Genomic DNA, 26553 nt, shown 5'->3' on the forward strand with positions numbered 1-26553 from the left:
AATGATTTTATACAAGTAAAATGTTAGTTCCGCTACACGTTTTTCATTGGAAATGACGCCTATTAAGGTAGAGAACATGCCTTCACACAGACTCAATTTGAAAAAATGGACAATCCGTGTTTTGCTTCTACAACCCTCAATTGATGGTATTACGGATTTTAGTGAAAATGGAAGAGTGTGAGGTACCTTGAGGCAGAAACAAGCTCCAAGAAGGATATTCCAGGAATTATTAATGAACAGGGGGAGTATGTATGCGAGGATCAACAAAAGGCAGACCTATTCGTCAGCAGTATGTAAAAATTGTTGGTTAAAAGGATAATGTCCAGATAGAGGAGGTGACTAATACTAAAGAAGTATTAAAATTTGCCTATGACAGCAATGACATTTACAGTAATATACAAAATTTGAAAACTAGACAAGCAGCTGGAATTGATAAGGTTTCGGGGGATACACTAAAGACAATGGGTTTGGATATAGTACCATATCTGAAGTACCGTACTTGTTTGATTATTGTTTGCATGAAGGAACTTTACCAAATGAATGGAGAGTTGCTATAGTAGCCCCTGTATATAAAGGAAAGTGTGATAGACACAAACCGGAAAATTACAGGCCAGTCAATTTGATATGCATTGTATGTAAGCTTTGGGAAAGCATTCTTTCTGATTATATTAGACATGTGTGCGAAATTAATAACTGGTTTGATAGAAGGCAGTTTGGGTTTAGGAAAGGTTAATCCACTGAAGCTCAACTTGTAGGATTCCAGTAAGATATGGCAGATATCTTGGATTCAGAAGGTCGAACGGATTGTATCGTGATTGACTGTCTAAGGCACTTGATAGGGTAGATCATGGGAGACTACTGGCAAAAATGAGTGCAATTGGACTTGACAAAAGAGTGACTGAATGCGTGGCTACGTTTTAGAAAATATAACTCAGAGAATTAAAGTAGGCGAAGCTTTATCTGTCCCTGAAATTATTAAGGTGGGAATTCCTCAAGGCAGTATTGTTGGACCTTTATATTTTCACATATATATATATCAATGATATGTGTAAAGAAGTGGAATCAGATATAAGGCTTTTTGCAGATGATGTTACTCTGTACAGAGTAATAAATAAGTTATAAGATTGTGTGCAACTATTGATAAACGGGGTTAAAGTCAGGTTGTGAGTTTCACAAATAGGAAAAGTCCTCTCGGTTTTAATTACTGCGTTGATGGGGTGAAAGTTCCCTTTGGGGATCATTGAAACCTAGATCTTAATATAAGGAAAAACTTCATTGTAGTAAATACATAAATATGACTCTAATTAAAGGGTATATATCTCTGCACATGGTTATGAGGGTATTTAGGGTTGTAGTAAGGATGTAAAGGAGTGGGAATATAAGTCTCTGGTAAGACCATAACTAGAGTATGGTTCCAGTGTATGGGACCCGCACCAGTATTTCTGGATACAAGAACTGGAAAAATGCAAAGAAAAGCAGCTCGATCGGTGCTGGGTGATTTCCGACAAAAGAGTAGCGTTACAAAAATGTTGCAAAGTTTGGGCTGGGAAGACTTGGGAGAAAGGAGACGAGCTGCTCGGCTAAGTGGTATGTTCCGAGCTGTCAGCGGAGAGATGGCGTGGAATTACATTACGGAAATAGACGAATAAGTTTGAATGGCGTTTATAAAAGTAGGAAAGATCACAATATGAAGATAAAGTTGGAATTCAAGAGGACAAATTGGGGCAAATATTCGCTTGTAGGAATGGGAGTTAGGGATTGGAATAACTTTCGAAGGGTGATATTCCATAAATTTTCAATTTCTTTGCAATAATTATGAAAAGCTAGGAAAACAACAGATAGGAAATCTGCCACCTGGGCGACTGCCCTAAATGCAGATTTGGATTGATTGATTGATTGATTGATTGATTGATTGATTGATTGATTGATTGATTGATTGATTGATTGATTGATTGATTGATTGATTGATTGATTGATTGACTGATTGATTGATTGATTGATTGATTGATTGATTGATTGATTGATTGATTGATTGATTGATTGATTGATTGATTGATTGATTGATTGATTGATTGATTGATTGATTGATTGATTGATTGATTGATTGATTGATTGATTGATTGATTGATTGATTGATTGATTGATTCTTACTTGGATCCAAGGACTCACATTTCCTTTTTAGGTATTCTATACCACCTAAACTCTGGAAGTTGGACACCTATCAAAATTATTTTCTGGATGACGAACTACCTGAATGCTACGCTACTGGTCAATCTGTTTGCTAAACACTTTTCATCTGCTTATTCTTCTTATCAGAATAATAATAGTATGGCATATGATTATCCTTTTCCAGTCAATCTGTCAGATTTCAACATTAGTAAGGCAGAAATTTACAACAAACGGATATATATTTAATTAAAGAAAACTGTAGGACCTGTTGAAATTTCAACTTACCTGCACAAGAACTGCGCATTTATTTTATTTGTAGCATCCTTTTATCTTTTCTACTTATCCTTAAACCAAGGTGTTTTACCACAGGAATAGGAGAAAGGATGTTTTAGCCCAGTTTTCAAAAATGGTGATGACAGATATAAAACAATATAGAGCAGTTACAATTTATTCTCACATCTCCAGAACGTTTTACGCAATAATTCTTGACAAAATCGTAGAAATCTGGCAGTATAAAAACAACAGTCGGAATGGATTAAAATTTCTTATTTTATTGTATTACACATTATTTTTGTTGTATAAGATATTATTTTTGGACTTGGAAGAACTGTTTCGTTCTCACAAACCTGGTTCTATCCAAATCATGTTACATTCTGTTTTAGAAATTCTTATTAATGGGTTGTATTGAAATTATTATTTTTCTGTGAATTTTAATAATTTCGTTTTTGTCAAAATTATGAAAGGTACTATATTACATTCGCACAGTTCTAGAAGGGCGTATCGATTGCGTAAAGGAAGACTTTTCTCGAACATTTATCATCACTGAGTCAGCAAGAAAGAAGAGACTTTTGATTGGAGGTGTAAATGTAATTGGTGAATGTGAAAGTCGAAGGTGAATTCTGTATTCTGGTTTGTTCTCTTTGGTGGTTGCACCATTTCCTGTTTCTCAAACTTATCCCACTTTTTCGGTGGGAGCGAGGTAGGGTCTGTGTCTTTGATCATCTGACCATTATAGGGAGCGGAAGTGCTCGGCCTTCAGTCCCCTCATGGGAAACCCAGTCTCAGGTTAAGCATTGATTCTACATTTATTTTGGTTTAAACTTATTTCAAATATTATAATTTATCTTTATTTTACGCAGGAGTTTACTCTCGAGTTTCACGTTCACCGCTAAATTTGTCGAAACGACTTAGCTTCTCAGCTATGATCATATACTACTTGTTCGGAGACAATACCCTTTTTCTTAACTTTTTAATGCTGTAATTTTCCCTCCGATTCGCCTCCCATTATTTATGTGTCACCTTACATACGTACGGAATATCTGTGTACATTACCTGAAGAGTCTTAGATAATGATGCAAGATTACTGTACCTCTGTGTTTGCTTTTATTTCTACATTTACGTAGATTGGGAACAGCCCTCATTTTAGTCGACATGCATCGTCGGATTAGTGTTTCTATAGGTTAAATTCAGTGATTAAATTTATTTTTGCCCAGTGCGCTAGTCTGCAGGCATGCGTAATAAGTCTTTAATTTTCCTTTGTAAAAAGTCCTTCAATTTAGAGTTTTTTATTTATTTCCTTTATTTTAAATAGTATGGTATAGTATTTATTTAAATATAACAAGCGATTAGCCCCGATACATATGTGCACAGCCCCTTTCCATGCACAGACAACTAACAACCAGAATAAAAGAAACACGAGACTCCTTGGGCATGGCATGGGGCCCGTCAAATACTCCGGAAACGTGACACTCCCAGGGAGTGTCACCACGCAGTCATCCACAGTCACCCATGCTACGTCCATCGCGTCCATTTAATATTAAGAAACAAAATAAATAATAAATAAATAAAATATAATAATATCAATAATATCAGCTAACTACCTTACTACTGTCCGGCCGCGCCATCGCCCCTGATGAGAAAAAGGCCACCCTCCCTGCGATGGCACGACCGGCACTACCCGTGGGGCCCAAAAAAAGGACCACCTCTACTTCTACCAGATGACAGCGCAGTTCTCTCACCATTCCATTTAAGGCCGGCCACTTGGGGCTGAAACCGCTCTCGTCCTGTTCCTCTCCTCTCTCACTCCTCATCCCACATTTCTCTTCATCAATTTTTGGGGGTAGGCCCGTCTCACCCCATCCTCTTACGAGCATGCCTTCCTCTCCCTTACTCATCTACTATACATAAATAGTGAGAAAACTGCACATGCCTTCTTAGCTACAACTAAGTGTCCTCCTGCTACCGTACTACAATTAATAATAAGGGGGAAAAATAATAATGAACAATTAATAGTCACAATCAACTACCATACAAACGAAATACTAATTGAATACCTACAATTCCATTCCTAAATAAATTCAGTCTGGTCCTACTCTATCCTTATATTCTAAACGTATCATGTATATCAGGCCATTGTTACTAATTCAACCGACATGAGGTTTCATCAACTATTAGCACATGACCTTGCCTGCCTATCTACTGCGTTCGCAATTCTTGTCCACTGTCCTACTATGGCTGAATTCCAATAAACTGTTAGTCAACAGTTTCACAATCACCTGTCGTATCACGGTCCATAGGGCCTCCTACAGTTACAAAATCAAACAAGCTCTCTACTTAACACATTACACTCACCTTCTTTTTTCAATGACATAAAAACTGTTCCATCTTTTCAGCCTTTACACATCCACTTATTCTTCCTATGCTTCCTCCTCTCTCACATTTCTCTCACACTCCTTTTTAATGGCACATAAGTACCTGTTCAACTGCCCACATTTGTCCATTGCCTGATAATCCACCTTATAATATTCCTCTCATCCCCTTTTTCTAATAATTCACGATGTTTGGCACTCAATAGACAATTCCTCAACTTACTCGTTTCCTTACAATTACTAATTAAATGAAAATCGTCGTTTACTACCCCACATAATACACATACCTTCTTATCTCTACCATTTAGCGATCCCTTGTTCTTGTGGATCCCCATCAACCACCATGCCATCCCACCCCGTTTAAGCATGTCAACATACATAATATTTGTTACGTTACTTCTAAAACTTTATTCAAAACACTAAGAGAACTTCTTATCCTAATTTCTTCTAATAATCTCTGCTTTTGCATATCTCTAATCCTCCTGGAGAGTACCTTCCCCCTCTTGCTTCTGTCTCCGAACAAACCGCATCCCACATATACACTCCAAATATCCTTTAAGTTTTTTTATCCAATATCCCTTATACATGCTCTTCAGTTGTTGATTGTACGCGGCTTGCAACAATTTTCCCCCTCTCCTATTTTCAAAATCATCCAGTATTTAACTATTCTTTTCGCACACTCAACTTCTGTATCTTCCCCACATAGTAATTCCAACCCTGCATTAGCTGTGCACTGCGGGAGCCGCATCACCGACTTACCGAAATTACAAATGATTCGTCTTAATTCCACTCTTTTCTCATCCAACCCCCATACTTCGGCCCCATACATTTCCCTACCAAAAACCACCGATCTTAAAACTAACCTCAAGGTTTTATAACTGATACCCCGAAATTTAGCCAACAAGTTTATGACTATTGCTAGGGCGGCAAAACCTTTGCTTCTCGCTCGACTTATTTGTTGGTCCCAAGTCCCTTTTCTGTTAATAATAACTCCTAAATATTCCATCTTACTTACTTGTTCCAGCCATTCTCCCTGCACGACCCATTTCCCATCTTCCTTTCTTCTTTTGTGTACCAGGGCTACTAGCACTTTCAATTTATTCCCGTTAATTTTCAAGGCCCATTTCTTTGCGAAATCCGACACCGCACTTAAGCCCCTCTGCATCCCTCTTGACGTTAGCGTCATCAATATCACATCATCAGAAAAATTAATCCCGGTATCTCCAACCCATTAATCACCGGAACGGCCCAATTGCTTCCCCCATGCCCATCCAGAATATCGTTAATAAATAAAATAAACAATATTGTCGATAATTTACTCCCTTGCTTTAAACCCACCTTAGACTCTAGTGGTCTGCTCAACCTATCGTCACCCAATTTTACACAGCACATAGCCACTTTATATATCGCCTCCACTGCCCTTAACATCTTTTCCGACACTCCCAACCTACCCAATTTCTCTAATAGAGCCCCTCTATTCCCCCTATCAATGCCTTTCCAAAGTCAATTGTCGCTACATACACCTTACCTCTTGGCAAGCTCCCTTCCCCAAAACCGTCTTCACTATCATTATATTTTCCACTGTTCTTTTCTTTCTTCTACACCCCCCCCCCCTTTGGTAATCTGACAATACTTCGTTTCTTTCTGCCCATTCACTTAACCTGTTGGCTAACACCCTTGTATAAATTTTACTTAAGGAATCTACCAGAGATATACCCCTATAGTTATTCATACTGTTTTTACTACCCTTTCCCTTAGATATTGGGCATACAATTCCTTTCTCCCACTCCCTAGGGTACTTCCCCCCATCAAAAATCATATTGAATAGTTTAACTATGCCCTCTATAATTGTCCCATTTTTGCTCATTTCCTTCCAAAACTTAGTATTGATACCATTGCAACGCCCCCCCCCCCCACCGCCCTGCCCCTAATTCTTCTGATCACTCCCAAAGTTTCTCTCTTGTGATTTCCTTGTCTAGTTGGTAAATTTCCACTCTTCTATTCCTTCAAATGTCTTCGTCCCTGGCCTCACTTAACCATACCTCCCCCTTCCCCCCGAGTAATTCCCTAAAGTAGCTAACCCACTGTACATCTTCAATACTCGTTTTCTATAGACTCCTTCCACCCTTAATTATACTATTTATCCTTCCTCAAACTTTCTCAGTGTTGTTCAACTTACATTCTTTATTTATAGCTTCAGTCTGTTCCTCTAACCACGCCTTTTTACCTCACAAATTTTCTTTTTGTAATCTTCCCTTAACTTACAAAAAACATCTCTTCCTAAGCTCCCACCTTTTTTCTGTACTCCCATAACGCTTCCAGCAGCCTCTTTCGTATAGGCCTACCTTCACACTCTATATTAAAACATTCTTCTCCCTCTTCCTTTGCTCTTCTTCCACTATTATCTATCTGAGCTATCATCTTTATTGGATGTAGCAGCAATTCCAAGGCTTTATCGATCTTATTCTCCTCTAACGCCCTTTCCCATCCATATTTCAGTAAGTGTACTTCTTCTTTTGCTACCCTGTCCCAATCCCTTTCCACTTACTCTGTCCATTTGCACTTATTATACCCTCTCCCTAGTTCGTCCTTCACCTTAACTTCTTTCCTTATATTCTTCTCCTCGCCCCTTTCTAACAGAACCCACACTGGGAAATGGTGTGATTCAATACAGTCTCCTACTTTCATCCTTATAATATCCTCTAACACTCCCTCCGAGCTTAAAACTATATCTATCACACTACTCTCCTGCTCTGAGACATAGGTCAATTTACCCTACTGTCACCCTCTTTCCATCCATTCAGAATATATAAATTCCCCGCTGCGCACAGCTCTAAGAGCTTCTCCCCATAACTGTTTATAGTTTTATCCTCACTTCTTCTACTTCTCAACATTCCACTCCCGTCTTCCCTACTATATACTGGGCTCTGTTCCCCAATTCTCGCGTTCCAATCTCCAAATAGCAGCATGTCCTCTTCTTCTGCAAACCTTTCCCTTATCATACTAATCTCCACTAACAGCTCTTTAAAAATATGCTTATTTGTGTATATGGAACTATAAGGATGGCAATACACGAACGTTAGGATTATTCTCTTCATCCTTCCCTCTACCCATCCCATACTAAATATCATCCATAACTGCAAATCTGTCTCAATATCTTCTACTAATCTCTTCTTTAATTAGTACTACCATTCCTCCTGAGGCGCGTCCCTTATTCCTCTCTTTTCTTGCATATTTATATTTAGTCACAAACCCCTTCCATGAAATCTCTTTCCCTGCTTCCAACCACGTCTCCAAGAGTGCCACAACATCGAAACTTTCTACTACTTCTCTGACCATTTTATTTTATTTTTTCTTATCCCCTCTATATTCATACATCCCATTTTCCAATATAGTTATAACTTATCCTTCCTCCCTTCTAAATTGCCTCCCTTATTCTTACTCCTTGTAGCTCTCACCCCCTCATTCCCTGTTTCGATACCTCCTTTTCTTAACATTCTTCGCCGTTCCATCCCCTCCGTATCCCCCCTCCTTGCACACTTTACCCCACAAGGCTTTCAGGCTCCTACTTCTTCCTCTGTCCATAACATCTTTACCTTTTTGTCGATCACTCTTCTCATGTTCTTTCTTGCTCTCTAAACCACTACACACCGCACTCGCCGGTTCTTTTGCTCACTCTCACTCGCCCCTTCACTGCTCTGTTCTTCTGTATCCACATTGCGTTACCCACTTCCACATGGGTTGATCTTCACTCCTTCCTCCACTTCACCTCTAGTTGTTTCTGCTTCCTGCCTTTCATCTTGCACTGCCATCACTCCTCCCTCGTAACTGACGTGTTCGTCCATCTCTTTTAGCTTCGCCACTGGGTGCTCCCTAACCCATCTCCCATTCGTCACCACTAGTCTCTGACCTCTAATGCGGGCTTTTAACCCTTGCTGCCTCTCTCTCCAAAGACGCCTATTAAGAATCTTCATGTTTTCCACGCCTTCTTTTCCCATGTCCCTCCTCACCCATACTTTCTGACCCTGCAAGTTACTGCCGTTTCTTATCACAATTTCTGCCATTAAGGTAGAGAAAAACTGTACCCTAATTGGTCTCCGTCCTTTTGCTTTGCCCTCTCTCTCCACATCGTCTATGTCCACTTCACTGAAATTTGTCTTCATCCTATCCCGTATGACCTCTACCACCTTATAGATTAAATCAATATTTCCTTCTTTCTCACCTTCTTCCACACTATATATAAATATGGCTGTCTTAATTCTCTCCTGCCTTTACCACTCTGCTTCCTTCTTCTTCATCATCATCATCATCACCTTCTCTTCCAGATGTTTCACCTTCCCGCTTAATAACTCTATCTTTCTCATTGTTGCACGCTCTCTTGTTCGGTTCCTCAGTCTTCGTTTCTAACCATTTCTTTATGTTCCCTATCTCCTATCTCTGTTCTTCCATCATGTCCTTTATTTCTTGCACCTTATCCCATTGACAATTTTCTTCAATTACTTCCTTCACTGCCACCTTCAGTGCTGCCATATCTTCCATGCTGAATTTGCCACTGGTATTTGGGCCTGGGTCTAATTCCACGCCACCAGTGACCAGAAGCACAGCTAACACTGCTGCTACCAGCACCGCTTCACTCCATTTTACCTCCTCTTTTCCTTTTGCCAGTCCATTCTTGGCCTCCTTCCTCTGCTTCAGCTGCCACCTCCCAATCGCGGGCCGGTACTGCTCGATACCAATCATATTTACGGCACGCACTGTACAAAGCGACCTCGCTCCTCGCTTGCTCAAGCCAGACTGTTTATTTTAAATAAATGTTGTATCCAAGGGCAATTACCCTCTCCGTTTTATTTCTTATCAAAAGGCTACGTTCCATTATCTCTTAGGGTTTCATACCGCTTTCCACATCCATTGTGTAGTTGACATGTTTCCCAATCTGTTTGTTTACATTTTGTGGTGCGATGCTTATATTGGATCTAAGTTTTCTTCTGAGCTTTGAATTTCATTCTTTACTATTACTATTATTATTATTATTATTATTATTATTATTATTATTATTATTATTATTATTATTATTATTATTTACTTGTGTAATCACCCAAGTACGGTTAGAAGAAACGTCATCATTGATGAGCTGCATGGATTTTTTCAGGACGGCCAGATTTTAGCAATCTCTTTTTAATCTTTCAGTTCCTCTAACATTCAATAGAGAACCACTTTCAGGTTAACAATATTTGTACAGACTTCTCAAAAAAGCTTTTGACACGGTTGACCATGCTGCAAAAACTAACAGGTTATGGAATTAATGGGCCACTCCTCTCCTGGTTTGAATCATATTTTAAAAATCTCATACAGATTCATAAAATAAGGAATCACTTTTCTACGCCTATTATGGTTACCAGTGGAGTTCCTCAAGGATCTCACCTTGCTCCCTTACTTTTTACTCTCTATATAAATGCATTTAGAATATAATTAAGAATTCAGAATTGCTTTTGTTTCCTAATAGTGCAAATGTTTTTGTAAAAGTTAATTGCCCTCCTGATTGTTTAAAACTTCAAGAATTACATCAACTGGAAAAGTACTGTATGCAAAATGGGTTGAAACTTAATCAAGATATAATGTAAGGCATATTAATGTTTTAAGGAAGAAGAAAATATCATTTCAGTACAAATTTACTAATAACAACATTCTATCTCCTGTTTCACAAGTTAACCACCTAGGTGTCTATCATTTAATGAACGTATTGGAAATATGTGTAAGACATCATTACACAGACTAGGTTGCATTACTACGTATTCCAGAGAATTTTCCAACTGAGCTACCTATTGCTTGTTGTATGTATCCATAATACGCCCTATACTTGTATACTGTACACCTGTATGAACTCTTCACATTAGACCTCTATCCATACATTAGATTAAGTGCACCATACGTTTCTTTGTTTATATTCATTTAGAGCAGGCTTCCCATATGATAATGTTGATTACACACCCCATCAACTGTCTTTAAATCTGTATGGTCTGTCACAACACCGTGAATTCCTGGATATACTTTTAATTTTTAAATTGCTCCACTCCTTGGTGAATTGCCCACAACTCCTAGAAAAAATTTACTTACACGTACCTGACAGATGTACGAGGTTTAATCATTCATTGTCTACAGACTGGCATCCGACTAACAATGTATTCCATGAGCCAATTGAATGAATGTCAAAAATACTATAGAAAGTGTGTATTGATATATTTAATTGCTCACTGTTAAAATTAAGAGATCACTTGCACAAACTCCAAAAGAGATTAATACTTTCCTGGGCTTACTTCTACTATATCCTCCGTATATATTTGTACATTTTCCCTTCCTTGTTCTCCACTAACCCCTTCTTTCCTTTATAGTTAGTTTGTTTTGTTTATTTTTCTCTATTGTGTTGTAAAATGGTATTACCATTATTAAAGTATTATTAGAACTTATTAACTAGGTGCATTCTTAGGGTTAAGCAGATGTTTTCATATTGGTTAACAACTTATTATATAGTCCATTAGAAACATCTGAGGTGGTATGCTGAAATAGGTCTATAGGTCATCAGCCCGCAGGCTGGTTGGATCCTCAGATAACACCCCCAAAGGTTATGCAGTTATAGGGAAACTTCAAAACCCCGTAGCATTGCCAAAATGACACGTGCTAGGCAAGATGAGGAGTGGGATAGTTTGCCATTGATTTCCTCACTGGGCCAGAAAGTGCCATTGCAACACTTTTTATAACACTCAGGTGCACTAGTCATGCTCCGAATGTCATTACTCAGCACAACCCACACATATACCTGCCAACTTTACAAAACCAAAAGTCAGGAGATTTAGATATGGAAATCAGGAAAACTCGAGAAGAATCAGGAGATTCGACTGGTCAAGCTGCTTATTCTACATGTCTTGCGCAATACAGGAGTACTACGGTATATTATAACACTTATTGTCTCAAAACCCTACTGTTGTTATACAAGACTAAAAATTACACATTTCTATTTCCTTACAAAGAGTATGTGAGTGATTTCATCGGTCTCTGATAAGTCTTCCGAAAACAGTATGAACTCATGCTCCACACGTGTGAGTCAGGCATGCACTTAGATGTCATTACTTAGCAAATGCATAGATTAACATATTGCATCACGCGCCCGCGCGACTACGCGAACGCAATGTTAATTTTATCAAGAAATAAAAACTCACCAGAATTGTCTTCGAATGGCTCTTTAAATCTCTAGAGAAGTCACTAGTCGCATTCTTTGAAATTATCTCACTAAATTACTAAAAAGGCTACAAATCTAGCCACCAGTCTCTAGAATTGACTAGACTGATGTGCGTGAACACGAACATAGCACGCGAGAACGAAATATTGACAATCTATATACGCGTCGCAAAATACAGGTTTCAAATAAAAATCTCACATTCGCGCGTATTTTTCGTATTAATAAACATCGATATTTAATTTGAAAGCGTCTAGTGAGCGAAGAAATTCTGGCCACTGGCATACAAAGCTGAAATGGCGGGATATGAAAACAAATGTTTGATGTTCACCGAAAAATGAGTTAAATCGGAAGAAATAATAAATACTCGGGTGGCGGGAAAAATTAGAAAACCGGCAGTCTCCCGTCTAAATCGGGATATTTGGCAGGTATGCACACTCCAGGAGCTTCCATAATGTCAAAGGCGTGGATGAGACCGGGACTTCGGTGGAAACTACACTTTGCTCTGGCCTGTGCAAAAGTAATGCATCCGTCAAGAAATGGCAACAGGTGGATTTAAATTATTTTAGGAACATTAACTGTAATCATTGTTCACATAAACTGCACTGTATTATTGTCTATATTACCTTTAATTTGGTTACCATTAAATTATGGATATGCAGGAGTACAACACTCCAGAAATGGTTGCTGACAGAGGCAAAATAATATGTATGATTCAACACCAAAATGCAAATATAAATTTTAAAAACGTACAGATTAGGTAAGAAGGCAGGTACCAAGCATTGATTGTCCTCACAAAGAAGATAAAAGACATGCATGGCTGTTGCACTTCAAATTTAACTAAGAGAGATGCCACATCCTAATCCGCATGCAGTTGCAGCTGGGCGAATTAAGTAGCTCAGTAGTTGCTGTTGCCGGTCCAAAGCCCGCATAAAGGAAGAGGGTTCAACGCCAGGATTACAGCAACAAGTCAGTTGGTAAAAACTTCTGTTGCATCTAAATGCACTGACTAGAAGTAATATTAAGATAAAAACTGCTAGGGTGTACCCTGCTTTAGGTGATGCGCATCATTATCGCATAAGTGGAGTGAGAAATCGGCAAGGGCTACCCACTCAAGGACGGGGTGGACTAAAGAAGCAAGCCCAACAAATCAGGATGGCATCCATCAACATTGGTACTCTGAAGAGTTTAAGTCGAGAACTTGCTGATGTACTGAATAAACGGCACGTAGACATTGCCTGCATCCAAGAAACAAAGTGGACTGGTTCCAAGGCTAAATATATTGGTGAAGAATACAAGTTGTTCTACCACGGAAAAACACTTGACCGTAATGGCGTAGCTATTATGTGAAGCCTATCATCCGAGATCATGCCATCCACGTTAGCCGTTTATCCGACCGGCGGATGTCCACCAAGATTGATAGTGGAACGAAATTGTTGCGCTTATTCTCCTGCTATGCCCCACAAACTGTATATGCTGACGATGAAAAGAATGAATTCTGGACCTGCCTTGAAACTCGCCTATAATCTCTCGAGGAAAACGAGGGATGGATATAATAGAATACATGGAGGTCAGGGATTTGGAGAGAGAAATGAGGATGGGAACAAAATCTTGGATTGTGGTGTGGCATTAGACTTGGCGGTTGCCAACACCTTTTTCATAAACGTCCATCGGACCACATTACGTTTAGGAATAGTGGACGAAGTACACAGATTGATTAGTGGTTAGTACGAAGCCGTGACTTGAAGTCGGTCATTGACATTAAAGTTATTCCATTAGATAATATTGCACCCCAACATCATCTGCTCATCTTCAGTTTTAGAATGCGCTTCTATCTCTGTAGAAAACCCTCAAGTCTATATCTGAGAAAATTAAGTGGTGGAAAGTAAATCAGCATTACACCCAGCTGCAAACCTCTCTCGGTCCTTTAGTTGTACAACATGAACAACATGTCAACGAGGCCTGGACGATAATCACGAACACATAAACACCTATGCCGCAAACATCGTGGGTACAACAAAATCTTGATTTCATTTCATCAACAACGAGGTTTGGTGGTGGGGTGAACATCTACAAGAGGCCAACAAAGTAAAGAAAGAAATGTGCCTATAATACCCACCTCAATTCGGGAGTCAACAATACAGACGACTAAAGTGACTAGCAAAACAGAAGTGGAAAAAGCTAAACAAGGACATCATAGAGACATGTATGATACAATCAACACCCCACAGGGAGAAAAATATGTTTGCCAACGAGTGAAAAATCGTCATCATTCCATATTGGACATGTGACCATAAAGGATGAACACCAGAAACTGCTACAAAGAATAACTGAGATCCTTGACCGATGGAAGAAACATTATGAAATAATTTCCAATGAAGAATTCCTACACCCGCCAATACCAACAATAGACTCTGTGCATGGTCGAGCTCAACCCACCCCGGTTGCTGAAGTAGAGATCGTCCTTAAGAAAATGAAGAAAGGAAAGGCAATTGGACCGGATGACATTCCATCAGATGTGTGGAAGATGCTTGGACCACAAGCAGCTACGTTCCTAGCAGATCTATTCAATAAGATCATTGATGAAGGCCGTGCCCCCTTCTACCTAGCTTACCATTGTAACGATTGAATCTGGAAAGGTTAAGGAGATGTCAAGACTGCTTCAACTATCAATTAGTTAGTCTGCTTTGCCGTATAATGAAAATTTTCGAGTGAGTCTTAGATGTACGCCATTGAGACATAGTTCACATTGCCCAAAACAAATGTGGCTTTGTGAAAGGAACGGGAACGATCGATGCTATACATGCAACACATCTTTTTATAGATAATCATAATGAAAAGAAGAAACCACTCCACATCGCTTTCTTGTATCTTGGAAAGGCATTTCACAGCGTGCCTCATGATCTTATTTGGTATTCACTCAGGACACATGGTTTACTTGAAGTATCTTTGTTGGAATGTCACCAGCTCTGTCCGATGTGCTGCTGGGATGTCTGCACCATTTGATATTCAAGTTGGCGTTCATCAGGGATCGGCTCAATCTCCGCTTCTGTTCATCCTATGTCTCGACACCATCAGCACAAAAGTGTTAACACCACACCCGTGAACTGTACTCTATGCTGATCACGTTATGGTCGCCTGTGAATCCCGCGAAGATTTGCTAAACTAGTCCAACGTTGGAAAAACTCCTTGGACAGATATGGTCTGCGATTTAACGTCGGGAAGATTGAGTACCTAGAGTGTGGGGTATAAAGTGATAGGTCAATTAACATCGACGGCGTTGATATTCTGAAAACATCTCAATTTGCATATCTGGGATCACTTATCCAACCAGATGGTGACACGCTTCCAGATGTTCGAAGCAGAATCAACGCTGCCTGGATGAAGTGGCGCCAAGTCACTGGACTCCTTTTTGATCGGAGGGCGCCAATGTGTCTGAAATCCAAAATCTATAGAACCATCAGTATAACAGTGACACTGTATGGAACCGAGTGTTGGCCACTTACAAGGAGACACGAACAACATCTGCTTGTCATAGAGATGAAGATGCTTCGGTGGCCAATGGGACTCACTAGACCGGATTACATCAGGAATGAGGATGTTCGGATGCCATTTGGTGTGGCCTCAATCCCTGAGAAAATGCGAGAGAAACGTTTGCGATGGTATGACCACGTGCTACGTAGAAACGGTTCTTCTTAAGTCCTGAGGGCTGCAGACCACGAGGGTGACCAAAGAAGCGCGGCTCGACACTGTGCGGGAGGAAATGCATGTGGCGAAAGTTTAACCAATAGATGCACAAGACCCCATCAAGTGGAAAAGAAAGTGCACGGCAGCAGACCCTACAATTAATGGGTATAAATGCGAAGAAAAATAATACATATATAGAAGCAGGAAAATATATACAAGACAAGTTACAGATCAAATACATGGGCATTAGCAATCCAAAATGCAATAGCAGAAGGAAGGAAGGAAGGAAGGAAGGAAGGAAGGAAGGAAGGAAGAAGTAGACAAGTTCAAATCTAATGCAATGCATTTACAGAAAAAGACCTCCTTTCCAGTTTGTGCGTAAGTTCTCCAGTCAATAACTTGTATATACAGAGTCAGACTAGCTATGTGGAAAGAGCAATTAAGAAAGGTGTTGTTCCAGATGAGAGCAGGGGAAGAACGTATAAGGCAAGACTTGCTAAACACAGGCAAGCGACTGCTAGTATTAAAAAGGTACTGAAGAGTAATAATGCTGTAAAAGTCATTATGAACATACAAAACTTGTCTCCAGAGTTGGCATTAAAGGAATTGTGGCATCAGTGGAAATTTGAGCAAACCACAGTATGCTCATACAAAAAATTACAATATATTCATGTTTAAACTTAATTTAGGATTTGGAAATCCACGTTCTGATAAAAAAAATCCTGTTATGAAGAACAAAATATAAAGTTGCACCTGGCAAGGGAAGAAAAAAGAGATAAAGGATTGCCAAATGAATACATAGCTTGAAGCAAAAAATATTATCAACATATTAAAAGTGAGCTGGGCTGAGTGGTTCAGAGGTTGAGGCGCTGGCTTTCTGACCCAAACTTGGCAGGTTCGATCCTGGTTCAGTCTGGTGGTATTTGAAGGTATTGAAATACGTCAGCATCATGTCGGTAGATTTACTTGCACGTAAAAGAACACCTGCGGGACTAAATTCCTGTACCACGACGTCTTCGAAAACCATGAAGTAGTTATTGAGACGTAAAGCCAATAATATTATTATACATGAACATTATTACGAAATAAATCATGGCCCCCAATACCAGCAAAATTATTTGCAGTTCCTGCAAAGTGTCGCTCAAGGAAAACGAAAATTATGTACAGTGTGATGGGCAGTGTGGTGAAACGTCTATTTAAACTGTGTGCGTGTTCCAAATGTATTTTTAAAGGCAATGCTAGCAAATCCAGGGGAATTTTTTTGGCATTGTAAACAATGCAAACATAACCCTACTTGTGCTAAATGCCCTTCATACCCTTTTCAGCAGAATAAAGTCAAAGCGGAATATACTAGCCTATGTGAAGCTGTGAACAACATGCAGCAAATCCTGAAAGATGTCTACAGCTCACTAGAGTTTCAGTCCAGAAAATTTGATGAACTGCTACAGTAAAAGAGTGAACTTAAAAAGTGAATAGCGAAGTGGAAAACAGCAAGGCTAAAAATAATGCTCTCAAAGAACAAAATAATCATTTGAAGGAGCAAATCAATGATCTTGAGCAGTATTCTAAGAATTATAATTTAGAAGTTGCTGGCATACCAGTCGCTAAGAATGAGAATGTGTATGACATAGTAACTCAAGTTGCAGGTGCGTTTGGAGTGGAAAGTCAACCGGACAGGTACATTGAATACCGTATTACCACTGACTCCCAGCGGTTACAGATAAGGACGGAAGGAAGAAGAGTCCTCTCATAACTGCGAAATTATATTCGGGTAAAGCAAAAAACATGATCATTGACAAAAGAGGAAGCATGGTAAACTTCTCTGTGCACATATTGAAGTCATTGGGAACACAACTGTATACTTAAATGAACATCTAACAAAACAGAACCAACATCTATATTGGCTAGCCAGAAATACGAAACACTCCACGAACTAAAAATTCGCTTGGACCAAGAATGGGAATATCTCCATGAGGAAAAATGAGGAAGGCAAATCAAGACTGCAGCTGACCTATCAGCAGCTTCTATGAAGCAGAGAGACTGGGGATTCAAGTTAGGGTATGTATATCTGAGCCAAATGATTCATAAATATATTTCCATTGAAGTTCTCTCTCGAAGTGTGCACCAACCAATTACAAATAATAATACTAGACAACACTCTACGGATATGAAACTGAGTTAGGGATTACCTTACAAGATGATATCACTACAGGCATTGTAAACACCCCTGAAGACTTGAACAAATTTATTTATTTAAAACCCGGTTTACAACAGGGTAGTAAATTCCAATTACAGCAGGGGCGGCTTTTCAGGTGAAGTAGGTGAAGTGCCACTTCACCATTTATTTTTACCAGAATGATTGTTTTTAAATTTACTTTTCTTATGACATTTGTTGGTTTAACGGAAAGAAAATGTTTTTTGTACGGCTTTGGAGCACCAAGAGTTTGGATTACTTGATGAGAACCAGGAGAACTCACGAAAGCGCCGGCTGTTGGCCACCCACAGTACGGCGCGTGAGCTTGAGTGAAGACGAGAGATTCAGCAGCTGGCTTTACCTCCCAAGTGCCGCTTGGCCTTGGCCGTTACAATGACAACCGTGACGTCACCCGCGTACTTAACTCAGTGCGAAATGTGCAAGTAAAGTTGCGGGAAGATCGGAATGTTTTGTCTTCCCTGCGTCATCCTGTGTGAAGTACGAGTACTTACGAATTGTGGTTCATTCGTAGTGTCGTGCTGTTTTATTTAAACATGTATCCTGTTTATGACGTAGTGTGTATTTTATTAGAAACACCATTTTCACGTTGGAGAAACGAAGATCAGAATGAAGTTCTACGTTTTGGTCGCCCTACTGAATCACTGCGAATTTGTGCTACAAAAGAAGTGAAACATTCCGGTAAATCTTACAATCTTAGTTTCAAACGATCGTGGTTTAAGCAATTTCCATGGTTGTGCTCCTCTTCAGCTCTACAGAAGTTGTTTTGTTGGCCCTGCTTGCTTTTTAACATTAAAAATAACGTTTGGAATAAAGAAGGATTTTCAGCCTTTTTGAACATAACACGTTCTTTACATAAGCACTCAGACTCTGCAGAACATATAAAATGCCAGCTAGACTGCAGAAGATCTCGAGAAGTTGCTGAATGGTATGGATGAAGTCTTGTGTAAGGAGTACAAGAGGAAAATAAATAAATAAGTCCAAAACAAAAGTAATGGAGTGCAGTCGAACGAAGACAGGTGATGTAGGAAATATTAGATTAGGAAATGAAGTCTTAAAGGAAGTAGATGAATATTGTTACTTGGGTAGTAAAATAACCAACGATGGCAGAAGTAAGGAGGACATAAAATGCAGACTAGCACAAGCAAGGAAGAGCTTTCTTAAGAAAAGAAATTTGCTCACTTCAAACATTGATATCGGAATTAGAAAGATGTTTTTGAAGACTTTCTTGTGGAGCGTGGCATTGTATGGAAGTGAAACATGGACGATAACTAGCTCAGAAAGAAAGAGAATCGAAGCGTTTGAAATGTGGTGTTACAGAAGAATGCTGAAGCTGAGATGGATAGATCGAATCACGAATGAAGAGATACTGAATCGAATTGGTGAGAGGAGATCGATTTGGCTAAATTTGACGAGAAGAAGAGATAGAATGATAGGACACATCTTGAGACACTCAGGACTTGTTCAGTTGGTTTTTGAAGGAAGTGTAGGTGGTAAGAACGGTAGGGGTAGACCAAGGTAGACCAAGTTATGAATATGACAAGCAGATTAGAGAAGATGTAGGATGCAGTAGTTACGTAGAAATGAAAAGGTTAGCACAGGATAGCGTGACATGGAGAGCTGCATCAAACCAGTCTATGGACTGATGACTCAAATAACAACAACGTTTCTCAGGTAAATACTTGCCAGAAGTACATAATGAGAGTCATGTACAGAAAGCCAGTGATGTTTCCAACATATGAAATGTTCCAGAAAAAAATATTACTGAACGTACGGCAGTTATTTTTGCAGTCAGTGACCCTATACATGAATAAAATTTAAAACTCTTCTGCAAAGAACACAAGTCGAAAATTTGCACTAGGCTGCAAGGCAGAACTGGAATAAGTATTCCACGCTGGAATACTTTACTGGGACAAAGAAATCTACGTTGTCTAGGGTCACGGATATACAATGCATTACCTGCGGACGTGATCAGTGGCAACCTGAAGAAACCCTGAAGAAAAGGCTATTCACGTAGCTCTTTACCAATTATTACAAAGTAAATCAACTTATAAATTTCAATTATAATATTTAAATCAATTAGCACACTACTCCTCTCTACTAAGAAACCAACCTTCTCCTTAAATCATGTCTCTCATTACCAGCTTCTTGCATATTATACCAAGTGCAAAAAACAGTTCATAAAATTAGTAAAATATCATCAAAATGCTAATGGGGTAAATGCTATTCACTAGATGCCATGATGTACATAATCTGGCTATTGTGTTCTTGAAGCCACACACAAGTTTACCTTATATTGGATTCACAATATATCTTTTACTACCTCTGTATGTATAAGTATGATACTGATCTGAATAAAAATGTTGGATATGTAATGTAAAAACTTAAAAATTTATCCACCTGGATATAGAACAGTAATTTTCAACTGTCAGCAGAACCAGTCGCTTCTGAAACTATCAGTTGTGACACATCTTATGGCAGACAGGTATGGCTCTATAATCCTAACTGCATGATGAATAGGGGCTCCAAAGAAAATAGGAACGAAGAAAATACCTCATTCTTCACTTGACTTGAAATTAAACACAAGAGAGGATCGAATTAGGTAGTAACTGCATTAGTAATTGTTGACGAATGCGATAACAGGTATGTGCCTTTAAAGGTGGTAAGGAAAGGTAAAGGCCAGCTATATTATAACATAGAAGTAAAGAGTCTAAGAAGGAGGTTCGGGTTATAAAGAAACAGATATAGAAATGGTTGTGGAAGTGAAAAGAAATTGAAGCAACTTGGGCCTACTAGGAAATTGAGTCTAGCAAATAAGTTAGCTAAGGATAATATGGTGGCAAGCATAACTGACAGTCATATACATTTTAGTGAAATATGAAAGTGTATGAAGTATGGAAGGGTAAGTATAGGTACTTTACGGCAGAAACATGTTCCAAGAAGGGCATTCCAGGAATCATTAATGAGCAAGAGTGTGTAAGCGAGGATCTACATTAGGCAGATATATTGAGTCAGCAGTATGTAAAGATTGCTAGTTATAAAGATGATGTCTAGCTGGCGAAGGTGACTTATACTAACGAAAGTAATAAAATTTACCTACGATAATACAAACATTTATAATAAGACACAAAAGTTGAAAACTAGAAAAGCACCTGGAATTGATAAGATTTCTGGGGATGTACTACAGACAATGTGTTGGGATATAGTACCATATCTGAAGTACTTATTTGATTACTGTTTGCATGAAGGAGCCCCTGTGTATAATGGAAAGGGTGATAGACATAAAACTGAAAACTACAGGAAAGTCACTTTGATGTGGGAAAGAATTATTTCTGATTATATTGAACATGTTTGCAAAACTAATAACTGGTTCGACAGAAGACAGTTTGGGATTAGAAAAGGTTATGACACTGACGATCAACTTATAGAATTTCAGCAAGGTATAGCAGATATCTTGGATTCAGGAGGTCAAATGAAGTGTGTCAAGATTGACCCATCTAACGCATTTGATGCGGTAGATCATGGGAGACTACTGGCAAAAGATGAGTGCAAGTGGACAAGACAAAAAATGACAGATTGGGTGGCTATACATCTAGGAAACAGAACTCAGGGAATTAGAGTTATAACTGAATAAACTACCAAGGACGTTAAATTGTGAAACAGGAGATAGAATGTTGTTATTACTAAATTTGTACTGAAATATATTTTCTTCTTGACTTTAAAAAACTATGTTATTTTATATTAATTATACTATTTTACAATTTTCATGATTAAGTTTCAACCCATCTCGAATAGAGTACTGTTCCAGATAATGTAAATCTTCTTGAAGTTTTAAACAATCAAGTGGACAATTATTTTGCACAATTTTTGCATCATCAGCAAACAAAAGCAATTCAGAATTGTTAAGTATATTTTAATGTCATTCATGTAGGGAGTAAAAAGTAAGGTTACAAGGTGACACACTTGAGGAACTCCACTGGTAACAACGATAGGTGTAGAAAAATTATTCCTTATTTTAACAATCTGTAGGCGATTTTTAAGATGTGATTCAAACCAGAAGATGAGAGGTCCATTAATTCAATAACCAACTAGATTTTGCAGCAAGACATCATGATCAACAGAGTAGAAAGTTTTTGAAAAGTCTGTATTAATGCAATACACTTGAGAGTAGTTCTCTATTGCATCCAAGAGGAATTGAGAGAATAAAAGAAGATTGCTACAAGTTGACCGTGCTGAATAGCATCCATGTTTCTCATCAATGATGATGTTTCTAAAGAGAGGTGTGATCTTGTCAAGAATTACTGAGTCAAAAATTTTGGAAATATCAGAAAAAATTGTAACTGGTCTGTATTGTTTTACGTCATTCTTATCACCATTTTTGAAAACTGGGCTAACAATTCTTTTCTTCCATTACTCTGGGAAAACACCTTGGTTTAATGATAAAAGTTGAACAGATAAAAGTAAAAGTAAATGAGCAGTACTTGAGCAGGTAAGTTGAAACACCATCAGGCCCTACAGTTTTCTCTAATTACAGTGATATCAGTTAGTTATCCATTTCTGCCTTTCTAATGTTAATAACTGACAGATTGACAGAAAAAAGACATCCTATTATCCTTCTTACAAGAATAATAAACCGATGAAAAATGTTCAGCAAAAGATTGACAATGTCCTCTCCAATATCTGCTGTAACTTCATTTCTTAATTTCGGGAAATGCTGATAATCACTATTTAGACCTGATATTTTGTGCCGCATGTGTGTTTCCAACTTTTCAATAATCCGTGACTTCAATTTATGATTACACCTATAACGTGCTCCTATTTTTTCTACTATTCTACGTGATTCTACGTCTGCTATGGCTCTACATGCTGCTACTAACCTCTGTGTGTGTGCTCTCTTCGCCCGTCCAGCTGGTACTGTTCGCACTGCTGCCCTCCCTCCTTTCCCCTCCTATCACTTCGCTGCGCAATGTGTACCTTCTGCTCTCGTCTTTTCTGGACGTTTCCATCGTAATATAAATAAGGCCTGCTCTGGGCTCTATCGGCGAGTTGGACTAAGAAGACGATTTGTGTGGAGGGAGGACTTTCTTTTATTTGCGCTAGCGCTGCAATGTTTTAAAATGGTGTTCGTTGTTCGTGATTGAAGCTCAAGGACTGCTGGACGGGTGAGCGAACTTTGAATCTGTATTCTTTTCCTGTTTTCCTCTTTTCTACATGCCGTACTGGCTGCTAAAGACTGTTCATACTACCAAATATCACTAGTCAGAGCTATGGCCATTGGTGTTTGTCATGGAACTACACTACGGTTTTTCCCAAATTTTGTTTTCTACTACGTATAAATTACAGTGATATGAACCATTGGATACTAAAAGACTTGGTGAACAAACGCAAGAATAGGACTAACTGTATTGATATTAACGCCTAGTTTCTGTTCGACTTCATGATTTTTATTAAAATTCGTAGCTCCTAATTTTCCAAATCCCCGTTGCCAGCCCTAGGTACTGTTCTCTTCCTTGTTCTTTCTTTTTCCCACGCTCCTGTCCTGGGGTCCTCTTTTCTTTTTTGCAATTTGTACAGTGGCCTTTTATGCTTGTAAAAATTCTTTTAATATTTTACATCAATAGGTAATATCCGTTTAGCATTTGTAGGATATTCGTAATGAAAATTATTGTAAAAATTCATCCCTTGTTTTGAGTCCAGCTGTCTTGGATAGGAAATTGTGTTATTTTATGGTTGTCCCATTTATTTCAAAATTCGAAGTATCTACCCTTGAAAATATTGTTACTCTCTTTAATTGATTGTTCATTTTCTTTGCCGTGTAAAAATCGTTTTGGTATATGTTGTAAATATTATTATTATGAAAATGCAATTCCTTTTCTTTCCCTGATTACTGTCACACGTATTTCCATGCCCCTTTTTATCTGTACTTACCTCGGGTCCCTTTGGAAAATGGACACAGTAAAATGCTTCCTTGTGCGCTCTGCTAAATCGCTTCACTTTGAATCTGAAATCTGAGTACATATTTTGGGCGATATACACATAGATTTTGTGGTGAACTGCAATGCTTTTCGTGGCATGCCATACTTTGATGGACTGCTATTTGTTTATGTTACCACGTTGGTCGGACTAGTGTCCAAGTTCATAACTTGGTTGTATTCTCCAATGATCCCTGATTATTTGTGAGTGCACTACAATTTTGACTGTATTTCTTAGTTTTCATTATTGGTTTATTGATTTGCCATCTCCGTACTGCTATATTTCTATTATTCTCAGTGTACATGCATACACCCATACACAGACACGACACACTAAAAGAAGACGTTTCACAACACTTTGGGAATTTTAGAGATATTTAATTCCATAGGGATGTAAAATAACATGCCATAATGTAGTACTGAATAGAAAGTTTCTACTGCTTTATCAATTGATATATCCTGAAACATCACCTTCCAGCTGAGCTGTGACAGGTTAGAATTTAGTCCATTATAGTCACCATATAAAAAGTCAAAGTGAAAACTATCAGCAGGTAAGGAATTGTATAGCTCATTTGTTGGTAAAGAAATCTCTAATGCTGCGTGGTGTCTATCGAGGGTGATATAACAATAATTACTAGATTTTTACTTCAATGGAACTGGAGTTACTGAAAACCAAATCAAGAAAGTGATTTAAAAATTTTGGGATATCATTAAACTGAATTAAACATAGATAGCAAACTGTGTCTATAACTGGACTGCACCGTGTGATTACCTACTGACACAAGGCGAGAAAATGTTTCTTCATTTATTATCCAACTAAGATATGGTAGAATGTATCACCAATAACAAGAAATAAATGGCTGTCAAGATTTGACATACTTTTTCAACAGCAATGCAATGATCGAAATATTTTTGTACAGGAGACCTGGGCGGAATGTATGCAGCACCAATGATTAATGTTGTGGTGTTAAATGTCAGGGACACAAGCAACTGTACAACTGTCCTAATGCACAGTATCAGAGTATGTTCAAACCTCTTGCTCATACAGATCATTACACCATAATTTGATGCCTTCATACTCGTTAAAGAAGACCTATCACATTTGATAATTGGATATGTCTCGACTCCGAGTTCTTCATCACAAATTTTGGTTAATATCATGAAGTCGTAGTCAGCTAAACATGAAGAAATTTAAGTTCAGTTAGTTTGCTTCGAAGTCAATTTACATTTTGATAGTATCCTCTAAAGTGTTCAACTAACCTTTTTATTGATGCATTTGGTGCCTTTTTAGGATTTTGTATCTGACGTCTGTGAACTGATTCCCTATCTACATGTTGCTTTTCATTCCTGAGACAGGTTATACTTTCTAAATCATTTACTGTATCATTCTGTCCATTAGGATATGCGACCCCCTTCATTTATCTTTATTAGTTTTCCAAGAGCACTCTTCTGGATATTCTACCGACAAGTTTACCAAACTTAGAGATTCATTTTCTGTTAAGGTGTAGCCCATCTTTTCCAAAATCACTGCCTCTAAGCCAACTATTATCATCGACAAAAAGGACATCTCCATTACGGCATGACCAGTCAAGTATGCAGTTCACAACATCTATATAACGGTAATCAACATCGTGCCAATATAAAACTCCACTGAGACAAAGCTGTGTTGCTAGAATCCTCCTTTTTATCGCAGTAATAACTCTATCGGTCTCCGCCATTATGTCATTGGGTGTTGATAAATTGTAAAGTTTATTTGTACCAATATGAACAATCAAGGCGTCAGGATTTCCTTAGTACTATCACTGTTCACATGTTCTGCAAGTTAACGCACTTGTATACCTGAAGAGCAGTACGCAATACCCCCTTCAACTTCTGGTCCAACATTTCTTATCCTAGAGTCCCCCACTATTACTGTACGGGTTTGTTTCTGTTTCGGTCGCCGACAGGATTTACATTACATTGCGGTAAACAGTGATATTGTTACGGAACCACATTTATTCCATGGACTGCCGTGTCATATCTTACTGGCATATCTATGAACATTACAAGTGACACAACACTGTTTATCTTGTTTGTGTAATCTTTGGTTGTGGTGTAGATCATGGCGTACAATGTATCTCTTGGTCAGTGCAGTGAATTGTAAACTTGTTTTATGTAAATAAATTGGAGCATTTGTGTTAAATTGTGTTAACGTTACATTATAAGCACTTTTCTCAACATCTGGCGACCGTGACAGGACTAGTTTCCGCGTAAATATGGCAGAAATTATGAAATTGAAAAGTGAACGAACACAATTGCGCCGATTGTTTACACGTGCTGGCAATGACTTTGAACAGAAGTTAAATGCAGAACAACCCACAAGAGAAGAGGTCTCCGCAGGATTCAAGATCTTCGAGGACAAAGCTGAACGATTATTCGTGCTCGATGAAAAAATTCGTGATGTTTGGTACGCCGGAGAGCACGAAGAAGAAGAAGAGATCGCTGCCGAATACGAAATCATGGAGGGATACCGCGAAAGGTGGTTAACCTTAAAGACCAGGTATGAGAATTTTTTGCATGATGACACACTCAGTGACAATGGGGCAAATAGTATTGCTAGTACTAGTTCTAGTAAATCCAGGAGTAAAAGAAATT

This window comes from Anabrus simplex, chromosome 4, assembly GCF_040414725.1.
Source record: "Anabrus simplex isolate iqAnaSimp1 chromosome 4, ASM4041472v1, whole genome shotgun sequence".
NCBI classification, from domain to species: Eukaryota; Metazoa; Arthropoda; class Insecta; order Orthoptera; family Tettigoniidae; genus Anabrus; species Anabrus simplex.